General features: G+C 42.3%; 1 protein-coding gene across 1 annotated transcript in view; it reads left to right on the top strand.

The window, feature by feature from the left end:
- The window catches only part of LOC117975980 (E3 ubiquitin-protein ligase HERC2-like), a 91,699-nt gene that overhangs the window by 73,275 nt on the left and 5,996 nt on the right, over window positions 1-12,428 (top strand). The window contains exon 11 of the mRNA XM_063596968.1: window positions 11,873-12,026. The gene's annotated coding sequence lies outside the window, so the exon portion shown is untranslated. The remainder of the gene's footprint in view (window positions 1-11,872; window positions 12,027-12,428) is intronic.

Here is a 12,428-nt window from a genome sequence, read left to right on the forward strand (position 1 = left end):
AATACAGTGAGTTCATAAAGAAATTAGAAAATTATTGGAGATGGCAACTATACCCAAGATATTTTTTCTATATAATGTAACCATAGAAATGAGCTCTAACTAGAGAATAAAATCGCATTTAGAGGTTTTGTTTTTATTGATTGTTTTATTTTAAGGTAGAATTAACAGTAATTGTTTGTATACCAACTGGATAATTCCAACAAAGGTAAAATAAGAGATAGAGGAGAGGAAGAAGGGGGAAGTGATGGATCCAAGTAACTAGGCAAGATGGGATGAGTGCACAAGTAAAAGACATGACCTTTGCTAGAATCTTAGGCAGTTCTCCCAAAGTTGAGGAGAAGTCAGAGTACACAACCTCAGGTGTGGGTAGTCAGTAAACATGGTAGTGGGAATATGTGAAAGTTCTTTTCTGATTGCTTCTAGTATCTTAATGAAATACCTAGCAAGGTGTTCTCAGCTGAGAGGGTGCATGTTGGATGGCGTTATGAAATAGTCATCCAGGAGAATGAAGGATTGGCTGGATAGAAAAATAATTTGAAGGCTGGTCAGCATTTAGGGCTCACTTAAGAATAATAATTGTATATTTATAATATTTAAAGGCATTTGAGTTTGGGCATAAATTTTAAATAGTGAATTGCCAGAGGAATACTATAAAGTCAGAGAGAAGTGAGATTCAAGGTGAGAGATAATCAATATTGGCTATGGAATTTAAGTTGAATAAGGAAGAAATTGAGGCTATGAGGATGTCGAGGGATAATGAAAAAGCAGTAGGATTAATGGATTATTGTCTGAAGAGGTCAAAAAATGATGGACTTAGGGTGAATTATAAAAAGAAGTGGAATGCTTAAAGTTGAAAGTAGGGAACAGTTTGTTGCTATTGGTAATGAATAAATACCTTGAATATGAGTGGCTGAGATAAGGTGGAAGACACAATTATTAGAGGAGAGGAGTCTAGGAAGTGCATGTTCAAGGGTCATCTTTGTGGATCCTAAAGTAACCAAATTTTGTAACAGAAAAACTTAAAGAAAATAGCAGTTCTCACAGAGATAAAATGTTTAGAGAATAAGGGTGTGGAGAACATTGATAACAGGGGCTGGTAGATACTAGCAATAATAAGGGTCTGGGATGGTATAGTATAATGCTATGATTCAAGACTGGGGACTTCTGAAGAAGCAGAAGAAAATTTGGTCTAGGACAGATAATGTTCTGTAAATGGCAATGAAAAACAAGAAATACACCAGCAGTTAGTGTGAGGAGTGGAAAAGAATGCAGCCATCACTTGAGAAAGGCTGTAAAGGAAACAATTACTTCAAAGCAGGGCAAGGTTTCAGTTAAAGCAAAAATATCATAAAATGAGTTAAGATTATAATAGATTTTGATGGTGACTGATTCTTAGTGCTTTTACTTCTAAATCAAATTGGTATCCATTGCCTCTAGTAATTCTGTATCAGTTTGCATGAATTCCATTAATCCTGACTGTTAATCTTTTAGCAGCTTCTGGGCTTCTTTATGTGTTTTTCTTAAATATAATTTCACTAAAGTACAGAGTGAGTTGTTTGATTTCCCTAGGTGTCAGCAGTCATGTTGAAGTGAAGGCATTTTTTCTCTCCCCTGTCCCACCAACACAATGGGAATGTGGTATAAAAGCAGGCAGGCTAATGGAATGGAGATGAGGCAGTTGAAGGAAGATTTTCGGTTCTCAGTCCCTACTAGTCTTTTCAGGCTCAAACACAGTGAAGATCAAGCTCAGCCATTCATTTTCTCCTTGTACTCATGGGAGCCAGGGAGATGAAAGGCCCTTGTGAAAGCTGATTACTCTGGCAGAGGCCACGAGATCTATGGGGCCAAGCTTTCAGCTTTTCACTCAAGAGCTCTGACGCTGGTATCTGGTGGTTTTTCTCTGTCCTGGATGCTCACAGAATCCAAAGCCTTCCTGGAACCCGACATCCAACTATCTGTAAGGCCCAGGAGCCATTTGTCTCTAGAAAGGCAGGTAGATTGGAGTCAGTGCTTGGCGTTTTGTTTTGTTTTGTTTTTGAGACAGAGTTTCGCTCTGTCACCCAGGCTGGAGTGCAGTAGCATGATCTCGGCTCACTGCAGGCTCCGCCTCCTGGGTTCACGCCATTCTCCTGCCTCAGCCTCCCGAGTAGCTGGGACTACAGGCGCCCACCACCATGCCCGGCTAATTTTTTGTATTTTTAGTAGAGATGGGGTTTCACCGTGTTAGCCAGGATGGTCTCGATCTCCTGACCTCGTGATCCACCTGCCTTGGCCTCTTAAAGTGCTGGGATTACAGACGTGAGCCACCGCGCCCAGCCAGTGCTTGGGTTTTAAGCTACCATTTTTCCAAAACCCCCTCTTCCACTGATTTTAGAAAGCATATACATGGCTTTAACCTCAGGGAAAATATCAAAATAAACCAAACCAGTTGGGGACCATTTTCTTTCTCTCAGAGGTATCTTGTTATGATGCTATTGTCCCAGGCCTATTTTTCACAGAAGCAAAGTAGATGATGGCATGGCAGTTAATTTTTACCGTCCAGTATGTTTCTATATATATATGTCTATGTATTGAATTTTTTATTTGCCTTCCAGCCCTACTAGGCCTGCCATCTAGAGAAAGAAAGCTCCAACCACCTCAGCCTGGAGTAACTATGGGAAATACAACTTTGTTTCCCCTCATGCTTTGTAAACCACCTCTTCCAATTTGTGTTGTGTTGTGTTAGGCCATTCCTGCATTGCTATAAAGCAATACCTGAGACTGGGTAATTTATAAAGAAAAGAGGTTTAATTGGCTTATGGTTCTGCAAGCTTTACAGGAGGCATGGTGCTTGCATCTGCTTGGCTTCTAGAGAGGCCTCAGGAAGCTTACAATCATGGTGAAAGGTGCATCTCACAGGCTGAAAGCAGGATCAAGAAAGATATAGTTGGGGGAAGGTGCCACTATTAAATAACCAGGTCTTCTGAGAACTCATTATCATGAAGACCGCACCAAGTCACCCAGGATCCAAACACCTCCCGCCAGCACTGGGGATTACAATTCAATGTGAGATTTGGGTGGGGAGAAATATCCAGACTATTAATATATCACCAGCATTCCAGATTTGTTTCCTCAAAGTCATCTCTGACTGTCAAACAGCTTAAGTCATTGTGTAGGTAACCTCTTTTAGAAGGGGATAACCCTGCCTTGCAGAATTATTTGCTCAAGACAACTGGCAATAATTCAGTGTTTCAGGAAACTCACTGGGGCTGTTTGCTGGATCAGAAATCAGCATTATGTCAAAGGCTATTCCAAAGGCAGTGGGAGAAATGGATGGAGTTCTGAGAGGGTCTGCTGCATGAGCACTCTGGGGACCCATGTCCAGGTGGACAATACTCTTCATGTTGTTAAACAGACAAGTATAGATACTTTATTAAGATAGGTTTCTAAGAGTAAAACCTTCAAAGGACTATGTGGAAAGATTTGGGCAGTTTTATGTTATCTTTTGAATAGATCCAAAAACAATGTAGTTAGGACAAATGGCTGTCAATGATTTCCAAATTATTTTCACTAATGCATTACCATTACTACAAAAGTGTATGTCAAGTCTCTGAAGGAAGTTAGAGTGAGGCAAAAGGAAGAAATATCAACCAGTGAAGCCCAGTGAAGTGGGCAATCTCCTGCTCCTTTCTAAATGCCAAAAACCTACACAATTAATAGTTTTTGTGCAGAGCAACTCCAATAAACATGAAAGGAAAACTTCTCTTACCCACACCAAGCACATGTTTTCCAAGTTGTGATGAGAACTGGTACAGCAGACTTCTCAAGAATGTTTTGAAGGACAAATACAAGCTTATACGTCAAAACTACTTAATCTGAGAAAGAACTTGCTGGCATCCAAACCTTAGGAACTCAGTCCTGCATTGTCACTACCTTTGACGAGGCTTACCGCACTACATGCTGTAAAGGCCTATGGGATGTGGTTATTAGGATTTCATCTCCAGGCTACCCAGGATGTCATATACCATTGATACTCCAGTGACAATTAACCAATTTATTAATGTGATGTTCCCCTTTACAATTAACCAACCTAGCAGATAAGTTGTCCATCAGGGTTTTTTCTTTTTCTTTTCTTTTTTTTTTTTTTGAGATGGAGTCTCGCTCTGTCGCCCAGGCTGGAGTGCAGTGGTGCGATCTCGGCCCACTGCAAGCTCTGCCTCCCGGGTTCACGCCATTCTCCTGCCTCAGCCTCCTGAGTAGCTGGGACTACAGGCGCCCACAACCACGCCCGGCTAATTTTTTGTGTTTTTAGTAGAGACGCGGTTTTACCGTGTTAGCCAGGATGATCTCGATCTCCTGACCTTGTGATCCACCCGCCTCAGCCTCCCAAAGTGCTGGGATTACAGGCATGAGCCACCGCGCCCGGCTTTTTTCTTTTTTAGAAGTAATTATAGATTTAAAAATATTAATAGTTACAAAATAGTAGATAAGAGTCCCTGTGTACCCTTCAACTCACTTCCTATAATGAAAACCTCTTATATAATCATAGCATAGTCATCCCTCAGTAGCCACTGGGGTTTTGTACAAGCACCCCCATAGATACCAAAATCCATGGATGTTCAAGTCCCTGACATAAAATGGTTTAGTATTTGCATATAACCTATGCACATCCTTTAAATTGGGAGCCCCCAGCTCCTGGGGCTGTTGACCACTATTGGTCTGTGGCCTTTTAGGAATCAGGCTGCACAGCAAGAGATGAGTAGTGTGCTCTGTAAATATATTTGTATTTATAATAAATGTAATAAATCTGTATTTATAATACATGTAATAAATCTGTATGTAAAGCCCCTCCCTATTGCTTGCATGACCACCTGAGCTCCACCTCCTGTCAGATCAGCAGCAGCATTAGATTCTTGTAGGAGTGCAAACCCTACTGTGAACTGTGCATGTAAGGGGTCTAGTTGCATGCTCCTTATGAGAGTCTAATGCCTGATGATCTGAAGTGGGACAGTTTCATACCAAAACCACCCCAGCAGCCCTTACCCCATCTGTGGAAAAATCGTTTCCCAGGAAACCATTCCCTGGTGCCAAAGATGTTGGGGACCACTGCTTTAATCATTCTTAGATTACTTGTAATACATAATACAATGCAAGTGCTACATAAATAGTTGCTATTCTGCACTGTTTTTTTCAATTTGTATTTTTATTGTTGTATTGTTATCTTTATTGGTTTTGTCTTTGAGTATTTTCAATCAGCTGGTTGACTCTGCAGATGCAGAACTGCAGCTATAAAGGACCAACTCTACATTATCAAAACCACATTACAATTAACTTTACTACAGACCTCACTTGGATTCAGAAGTGTTTTTCTGCACTCTTTTTTATTCTTTGTGTATATGTGTATACTTCTAAGAAATTTATCACTGGTGTAGATACATATAACCAATAACATAATCAAGATATAGCATTATGCTGTCATCCGAAGAAAGGACCTCATGATATCCCTTTATAATCACACTCACCCCACTTCTCTAAGTCCCTGGCTACTGCTGATCTGTTCCCTATTTCTAGAATTTTGTCATGTTGAAAACCTTTTATAATGAAATTATATATTGTACAACTTTTGACATTGCTTTATTTATTTATTTATTTATTTATTTATTTATTTATTTATTTTGAGACGGAGTCTCACTCTGTCGCCTGGAAGGAGTGCAGTGGTGCGATCTTGGCTCACTGCAACCTCCGCCTCCCAGGTTCAAGCAATTCTGCCTCAGCCTCCCAAGTAGCTGGAACTACAGGCGGGTGCCACCATGCCCGGCTCATTTTTTGTATTTTTAGTAGAGACAGGGTTTCACCGTGTTGGCCAGGATGGTCTCGAACTCCAGACCTCATGATCTGCCCACCTCAGCCTCCCAAAGTGCTGGGATTACAGGCGTGAGCCACCGCACCCGTCCTGAGATTGAATTTTTAAAGTTTAATTCCTTTGAGGTCATTGCAAATCATTCAACAACAGTTCATTGCTTTTTTATTACTAAGTACTAGTCCATTGTATGGCTGTACCATGGTTTGTTTAGCCATCCACCTGCTGAAGGACATTTGGGTTGTTTACAGTTTGGTTGTTAAAAATAAAGCTTCTGTGAAAACTCGTGCACAAGTTTTTGCATGAATATCAACTTTTATTTCTCTAGGGGAAGTGGCCATGAGTGCAGTTAGTGGGTAAACAGCTAAGCACGTTTCTAATTTGTGAAAAACAACAACAACAACAACAAAACACCAAGCTGTTTTTCAGGGTGGTTGTTCACCATTTTTGGACGGCACTATTCAGAGACCTGTAAACCTGCACTCTCCTGTGCACTGTTCAGCCTCAAGCGGTGAAAGTAACGTAGCAATTGGGCCAATTACCTCACAGCTGCTCAATTTATGAACTTATTTCAGCCTCCCCAGTAGCTGGGATTACAGGTGCATGCCACCATGCCCAGCTAATTTTTGTAGTTTTAGTAGAGATGGGGTTTCACCATACTGGCCAGGCTGGTCTCGAACTCCCGACCTCAGGTGATCCACCCACCTCAGCCTCCCAGAGAGCTGAGATTACAGGCGTGAGCCACTGCACTTGGCCTTAAATGCATTTTTGGCTTCTATTTTCAACTGATGATGGGCGTTGTACATTGTAAAGACAATAAATCTTTCCATTAAATTAGTGGGAAAGGAGCTCAAAACCCAGCCTGGTGATTCATTATTTTAATGACTTCCTGCTTTACTGCAAAATCTCTCTCTTCATTCGGTGTTGGCAGTTTGAGCCCCTGTTAAGGATATAGGCTCACAATGAAGCTTCTATAAATTTCTGGATCTCTGTCATGCTGGCATGTATGTCATTCTCGTTTAGGAATGATGAGGAGGCTGGCAAGCGGTTGCTCCAAGGGAAGGGGGAATTTTTCAAACCTGAGCTGTCCAAGCTCAGCATGAATTGGAGTGGGCTGCTGACTAGGCTAGCAGAGGCAGCCAGGAAATATGCAAATCTGCAATCCGTTCTGCCAGGTCTGTCCCAGCAGGTGTCACTAAAAGGCAGCCCTGTGTGCTTCTGTCACTGTGACAGCCTTGACAAGGAAGATGGAAAGGAATAGAGACCCAGTGCTGAACTCCAAGCAGAGATGGGAGCTTTTCTCTCTGCATATTTTCCCTCCCCTCCCAGCCTGCATCACCATTAACATATTGATTTATATTTGTATTATGAAACAAAAATGGTTGTAAACAGCTGTTCTTTCCTTTTACACACAATGCTAGCTCCTATTTAGATTCCTAAATGAATAATGTCTAAAGAGGTACTTAAACTGACATAAAACGCAGATGATCTTATGACCAAATGCTTAGTGCAAAAACAAACAAACAAAAAAAACCTTCAAATTGCAAGAGAAGTTCCTCCAAATACAGAAAGGACAAGTATTGTAAGAGGTACCTTAACTAAAATGTGGCAATGTAAGGAGCAGAGCAGGAAGAACCTTTAAGTCTGAAACTTACAACAAGTCAATTTCATAGTCAGTTTCCGTGGGTCCTTCCACAACAACCTCTGGCATCCATTTTCTCTGCAATGGAGGTAACAACAATAGCTATTTCAGAGCAGGAAAAGGCTTAGAGCAGTGCCAGAAGAGGGTCATGGCTGTATAAAGTTTAGCTATTTGTATATTGTAACAAAGCTACAGTGTATTTTTTTATTGGTAGTCAATAATTTCTTTTGGAAAAGTAGCAGCCTCTTATTTAGTTTCTTTTTTTCCTTTCCCTTTTCCTGCCACAGAGTCCCGCTCTGTCGCCCAGTCTGGAGTGCAGCAGCTCCATTATAGCTCACTGCCACCTCGACCCCGGGCTCAAGCAATCCTTCTACATCAGCCTTCAGAGTAGCTGGGACTACCCGCGGGGCCCACCACACCCAGCTAATCTTTGTCGTTTTTGTTTTGTTTTTCCCTTAAGAGACCCGGTTTGGGGCCAGGCGCGGTGGCTCAGGCCTGCAGTCCCAGCACTTGGGAGGCCCAGGCGGGCGGATCACCTGAGGTGAGGAGCTGGAGACCAGCCCGACCAACATGGAGAAACCCCATCTCTACTAAAAAAAAATTACAAAATTAGCCGGGCATGGTGGCTCAGGCCTGCAATCCCAACACCCGGGGAGGCCGAGGCAGGCGGATCACCTGAGGTCGGGGGTTAGAAACCCGCCTGACCAACATGGAGAAACCCCGTCTGTACCAAAAACAAAAACAACAACAACAAAAACAAATACAAAATAGCTGGGCATGGTGGCTCACGCCTGCAATCCCAGCCACTCAGGAGGCTGAGGAAGGAGAACCACCTAAACCCGGGAGGTGGACGCAGTGGCGAGCCAAGACCGCGCCACTGCATTCGAGTCTGGGCAACAAGAGCGAAACTACGCCTCAACAACAACAACAAAACCGACCGGGTTTCACCATGTTGCCTAGGCCCGTCTGGAGCTCCTAGACTCCAGTGATCCGCCGCGCTGGGCCGTCCAAAGTCCTGGGATCACAAGCGTGAGCCACCACGCCAGGCCGATCTATTCCTTTCTGACTAATAAATTGGGCCGGGAGCGGTGGCTCACGCCTGCAATTCCAGCACCCGGGGAGGCGGAGGCGGGCACATCACATGAGGTTGGGAGTCTGCGACCAGCCTGACCAACATGGAGAAAACCCATCTCTACCAAAAAAAAAAAAAAAAAAAAAAGTACAAAATTAGCTGGGCATGGTGGCTCAAGCCTGCAATCCCAGCACCCCTAGAGGCCGAGGCGGGCGCATCACCTAAGGTCAGGAGTTTGGGACTAGCCTGACCAATATGGAGAAACCCCGTCTCTACAAAAGAAAAAAAAAAAAATTAGCTGGGCATGGTGGCTCACGCCTGCAGTCCTAGCCGCTTGGGAGGCTGAGGCAGGAGAACGACCCAAATCTGGGAGGCGGAGGCCACGGGGAGCCCAGACCACGCCACTGCACCCTGCCTGGGCAACAAGAGCAAAACTCCGCCTCAAAAAAGGAAAAAAAAAAAAAAAAAAAAAAAAAAAAAGAAAGAAAGGTTTCACCATGTTGCCCAGGCCGGTCTGGAGCTCCTAGGCTCCAGTGATCACCGCGCTCTGTCGTCCAAAGTCCTGGGATCACAAGCCTGAGCCTCCATGCCAGGCCGATCTATTCCTTTCTGATTAATAAATTACGCCAGGCGCGGTGGGTCACGCCTGCAATCCCAGCACCCCGGGAGGCCAAGGTGAGCAGATCACTTGAGGTCGGGAGTTTGAAACCAGCCTGACCAACATGGAGAAAACCCATCTCTACCAAAAAAAAAAAAAAAAAAAAAATTAGCTGGGCATGATGGCTCGTGCCTGCAATCCCAGCCACTCGGGAGGCTGAGGCAGGAGAACCACCCAAACCCGGGAGGCGGAGGCTGCGGCGAGCCAAGACCACGCCACTGCACTCCAGCCTGGGCAACAAGAGCAAAACTCTGCCCCCCCCCCCCACACCCACATCCAAACACAAAAAAGAGAGAGAGACCAGGTTTCACCATGTTACCCAGGCCGGATGGAGTCTTGCTCTGTCGCCCAGGCTGGAGGGCAGTGGTGCCATCTCGGCTCTCGACAACCTCTGCCCCCTGGGTTCAAGCGATTCTCCTGCCTCAGCCTCCCAAGTATCTGGGACTACAGCTGTGTGCCACCATGCTCGGCTAATTTTTTTTTTCTAGTGGAGATGGGGTTTCGCCACATTGGCAAGGCTGGTCTTGAATTCCCGACCTCAGACAACTCACCCGCCTCAGCCTCCCAAAGTGCTGGGATTACAGGCGTGAGCCACCACATCCAGCCTTTATCTTTCTTTTCTCCTCCAAATCCGTGGCAAACAATGATCTTTACAGTTTGCCTTTTCCAGATTATCATATAAATGGAATCAATCATTCCAATTTATGTATGCAGGTTTTTCAAACTTCCTTATTTTCACCTAGAAATATGCATTTGAGATTCATCCATGTTTTGCATGATGCTCCTTTTTGTTAATGACTAGTATTCCATTGTAGAAATGTACTGCAGTTTGTTTATGCATTCACTTATTGAAGAACATCTTATTTGCTTCGTTTTGGGTGAATATGAATATGGATGGCTGCTATAAACATTTGTGTACAGGTTTTGTGAGCACGTAAGTTTTCAAATCAGTATGCAAATGCCTAGGAACACCCTATTGTTGGATCATGTGATGAGACTATGTCTTACCTTGTAAGAAGCTGCCAAACTGCTGTCCTAAGTGGTTGTACTATTTTGCTTTCCCATAAGCAATACATGAGAGTTTCCAGCACCCCACAGATTTAACTATTAATAGCAATTGTAATTTCCTTGATTTTGGATTTTAGCAATTTTGATAGGTGTGTGGTGGTATCTCATTGTTGATTTAATTTGAATTTCCCAAAAAAAATGATATTTAGCAAATTTTTATATACTGATTTGTCGTCTGTATATCTTTTTTTTTTTTTTTTTTTTTTTTTTGGTGAGACAGAGTCTCGCTCTGTGGCCCAGGCTGGAGTGCAGTGGGGCAATCTCGGCTAACTCCAAGCTCCACCTCCCGGGTTCACACCATTCTCCTGCCTCAGCCTCTGGAGTAGGTGGGACTACAGGGGCCCGCCACCATGCCCGGCTAATTTTTCGTATTTTTTATTAGAGACCGGGTTTCACCGTGTTAGCCAGGATGGTCTCAATCTCCTGACCTCGTGATCCGCCCGCCTCAGCCTCCCAAAGTGCTGGGATTACAGGCGTTGGCCACCGTGCCCAGCCTGTATCTTTTTTGATGAAGTGTCTCTTCAGATATTTTGCCCACTTTAAAAATCAAATTTTTATTTTTGAGATAAAATTTTGTAGATTCACATGAAGTTGTAGGAAATGGTACAGTGAGATCCTCTGTAGCCTTTATTGAGTTTCCGCCAGTGGTAACACTTGTAAAACTATGGTACAATATCACAACTTGATATTTAATTTGATGCAGTCAAGGTACAGAACATTTTATCTTTGTAGGGAATTGCCAAACTCATCAATAATGTATGGGTGATCCAGTTTCTCCACATCCTTGCCAGCATTTTATTGTTACTATTTTTTATTGTGATAGGTAATGATACTTCATTGTCACTTTAATGCATTTACCTAAAGGCTAATGATGTGGAGCATCTTTTCACATGGTTACCTGCCATCTGAATATCCTCTTCAGTGAAATATCTCTTTATGTCTTTTTCCCATTTTCTGATTGGATTATTTGTTTATCTGCTGAGGTTTTAGAGTTTGTTATATGTTCTATACATGAGTTCTTTTGTGAATATTGGCTTGCAAATATTTTTAGTGGTCTGTAATTATGTTTATTCCTGTTCATGGTCTTGCACAGAGCAAACACTTTTAATTTTGATAGAGTCCAACTTGCCATTTTCCCTTCAGTGGTTAATGCTTTTGGTGTAAAATAAGAGAGCTATTAACCCTAGATGCCAAGATTTTCTCCTATGTTTTCTGAAGTTTGGTAGTTTCAGTTTTGTATTTAAGTATATAATCCATTTTTTAGTTAATTTTTGTAAAAATGTGAGGTTCAGGCTGAGGTTCAACTTTTTGGCCTATGGATGTCCAGTTGCACCATCACCATTTACTGAAAAGGCTATCCTTCCTCTATTGAGCTGCTTTTGCAACTTTGTCAAAGATCAACTGGTTTTTGCTCATTTTATAATTGCGTTGCTTAATTTCTTATTGTTGAATTTTAAGAGTCATTTGTATGTTTTGAACACAAGTCTTTTGTGATTTGAAAATATATTCTCGGTCTATGACTTGCCATTTCAGAACGGTAATGATGTATTTTTCTATTCCTAATTAGTAGTTTAAAAAATCTTTTTATTTCAGTCAGGTAAAAGTTCCAGAAATGTGAAGTACAAAGATTTTTTTGATCCAGTTGAAAGTGATGAAGACATAGCAAGAGATCATGATGATGATCTGGGTTCAAACAAGTGGATGAAATTGCTGAAGAAGCAGCAGAAGAACTAAGCATTTCTGAAATGTGAGTATTTGAACCATCCTTTACATTGTGAGCTGGAATTGTCCAATCATGTATTTGTACTTGTGGTTTTCACACATCTTTGTTTTAAGAAGTTAGATTCTCTCCTATCAGATATTCTTAAGATAGCCAGAGGAAAGTCTGTGGATTTAAAGGGACATTAGAGATCATTTAATGAAGAAAAATATTACTGGCAGTGGCAATCAAACCTTTCTTGCCAGGAACTTTGATTTGGTTTTGTACCCCAAAAATCCTGTTATTTTTGTGAGATTGACAGTTTGTATTATCGATTGATGAATAATTTATTTTCTATATATTGGACACTTTTGTTCTGTTTCTTACATAGCATGTCACTTAAATGATACCTTCTCTTCCGTAATACCTGAATGATTTTGGAACTTCTGA

This window comes from Pan paniscus, chromosome 16 (assembly GCF_029289425.2).
Source record: "Pan paniscus chromosome 16, NHGRI_mPanPan1-v2.0_pri, whole genome shotgun sequence".
In the NCBI taxonomy this organism is placed as follows: Eukaryota; Metazoa; Chordata; class Mammalia; order Primates; family Hominidae; genus Pan; species Pan paniscus.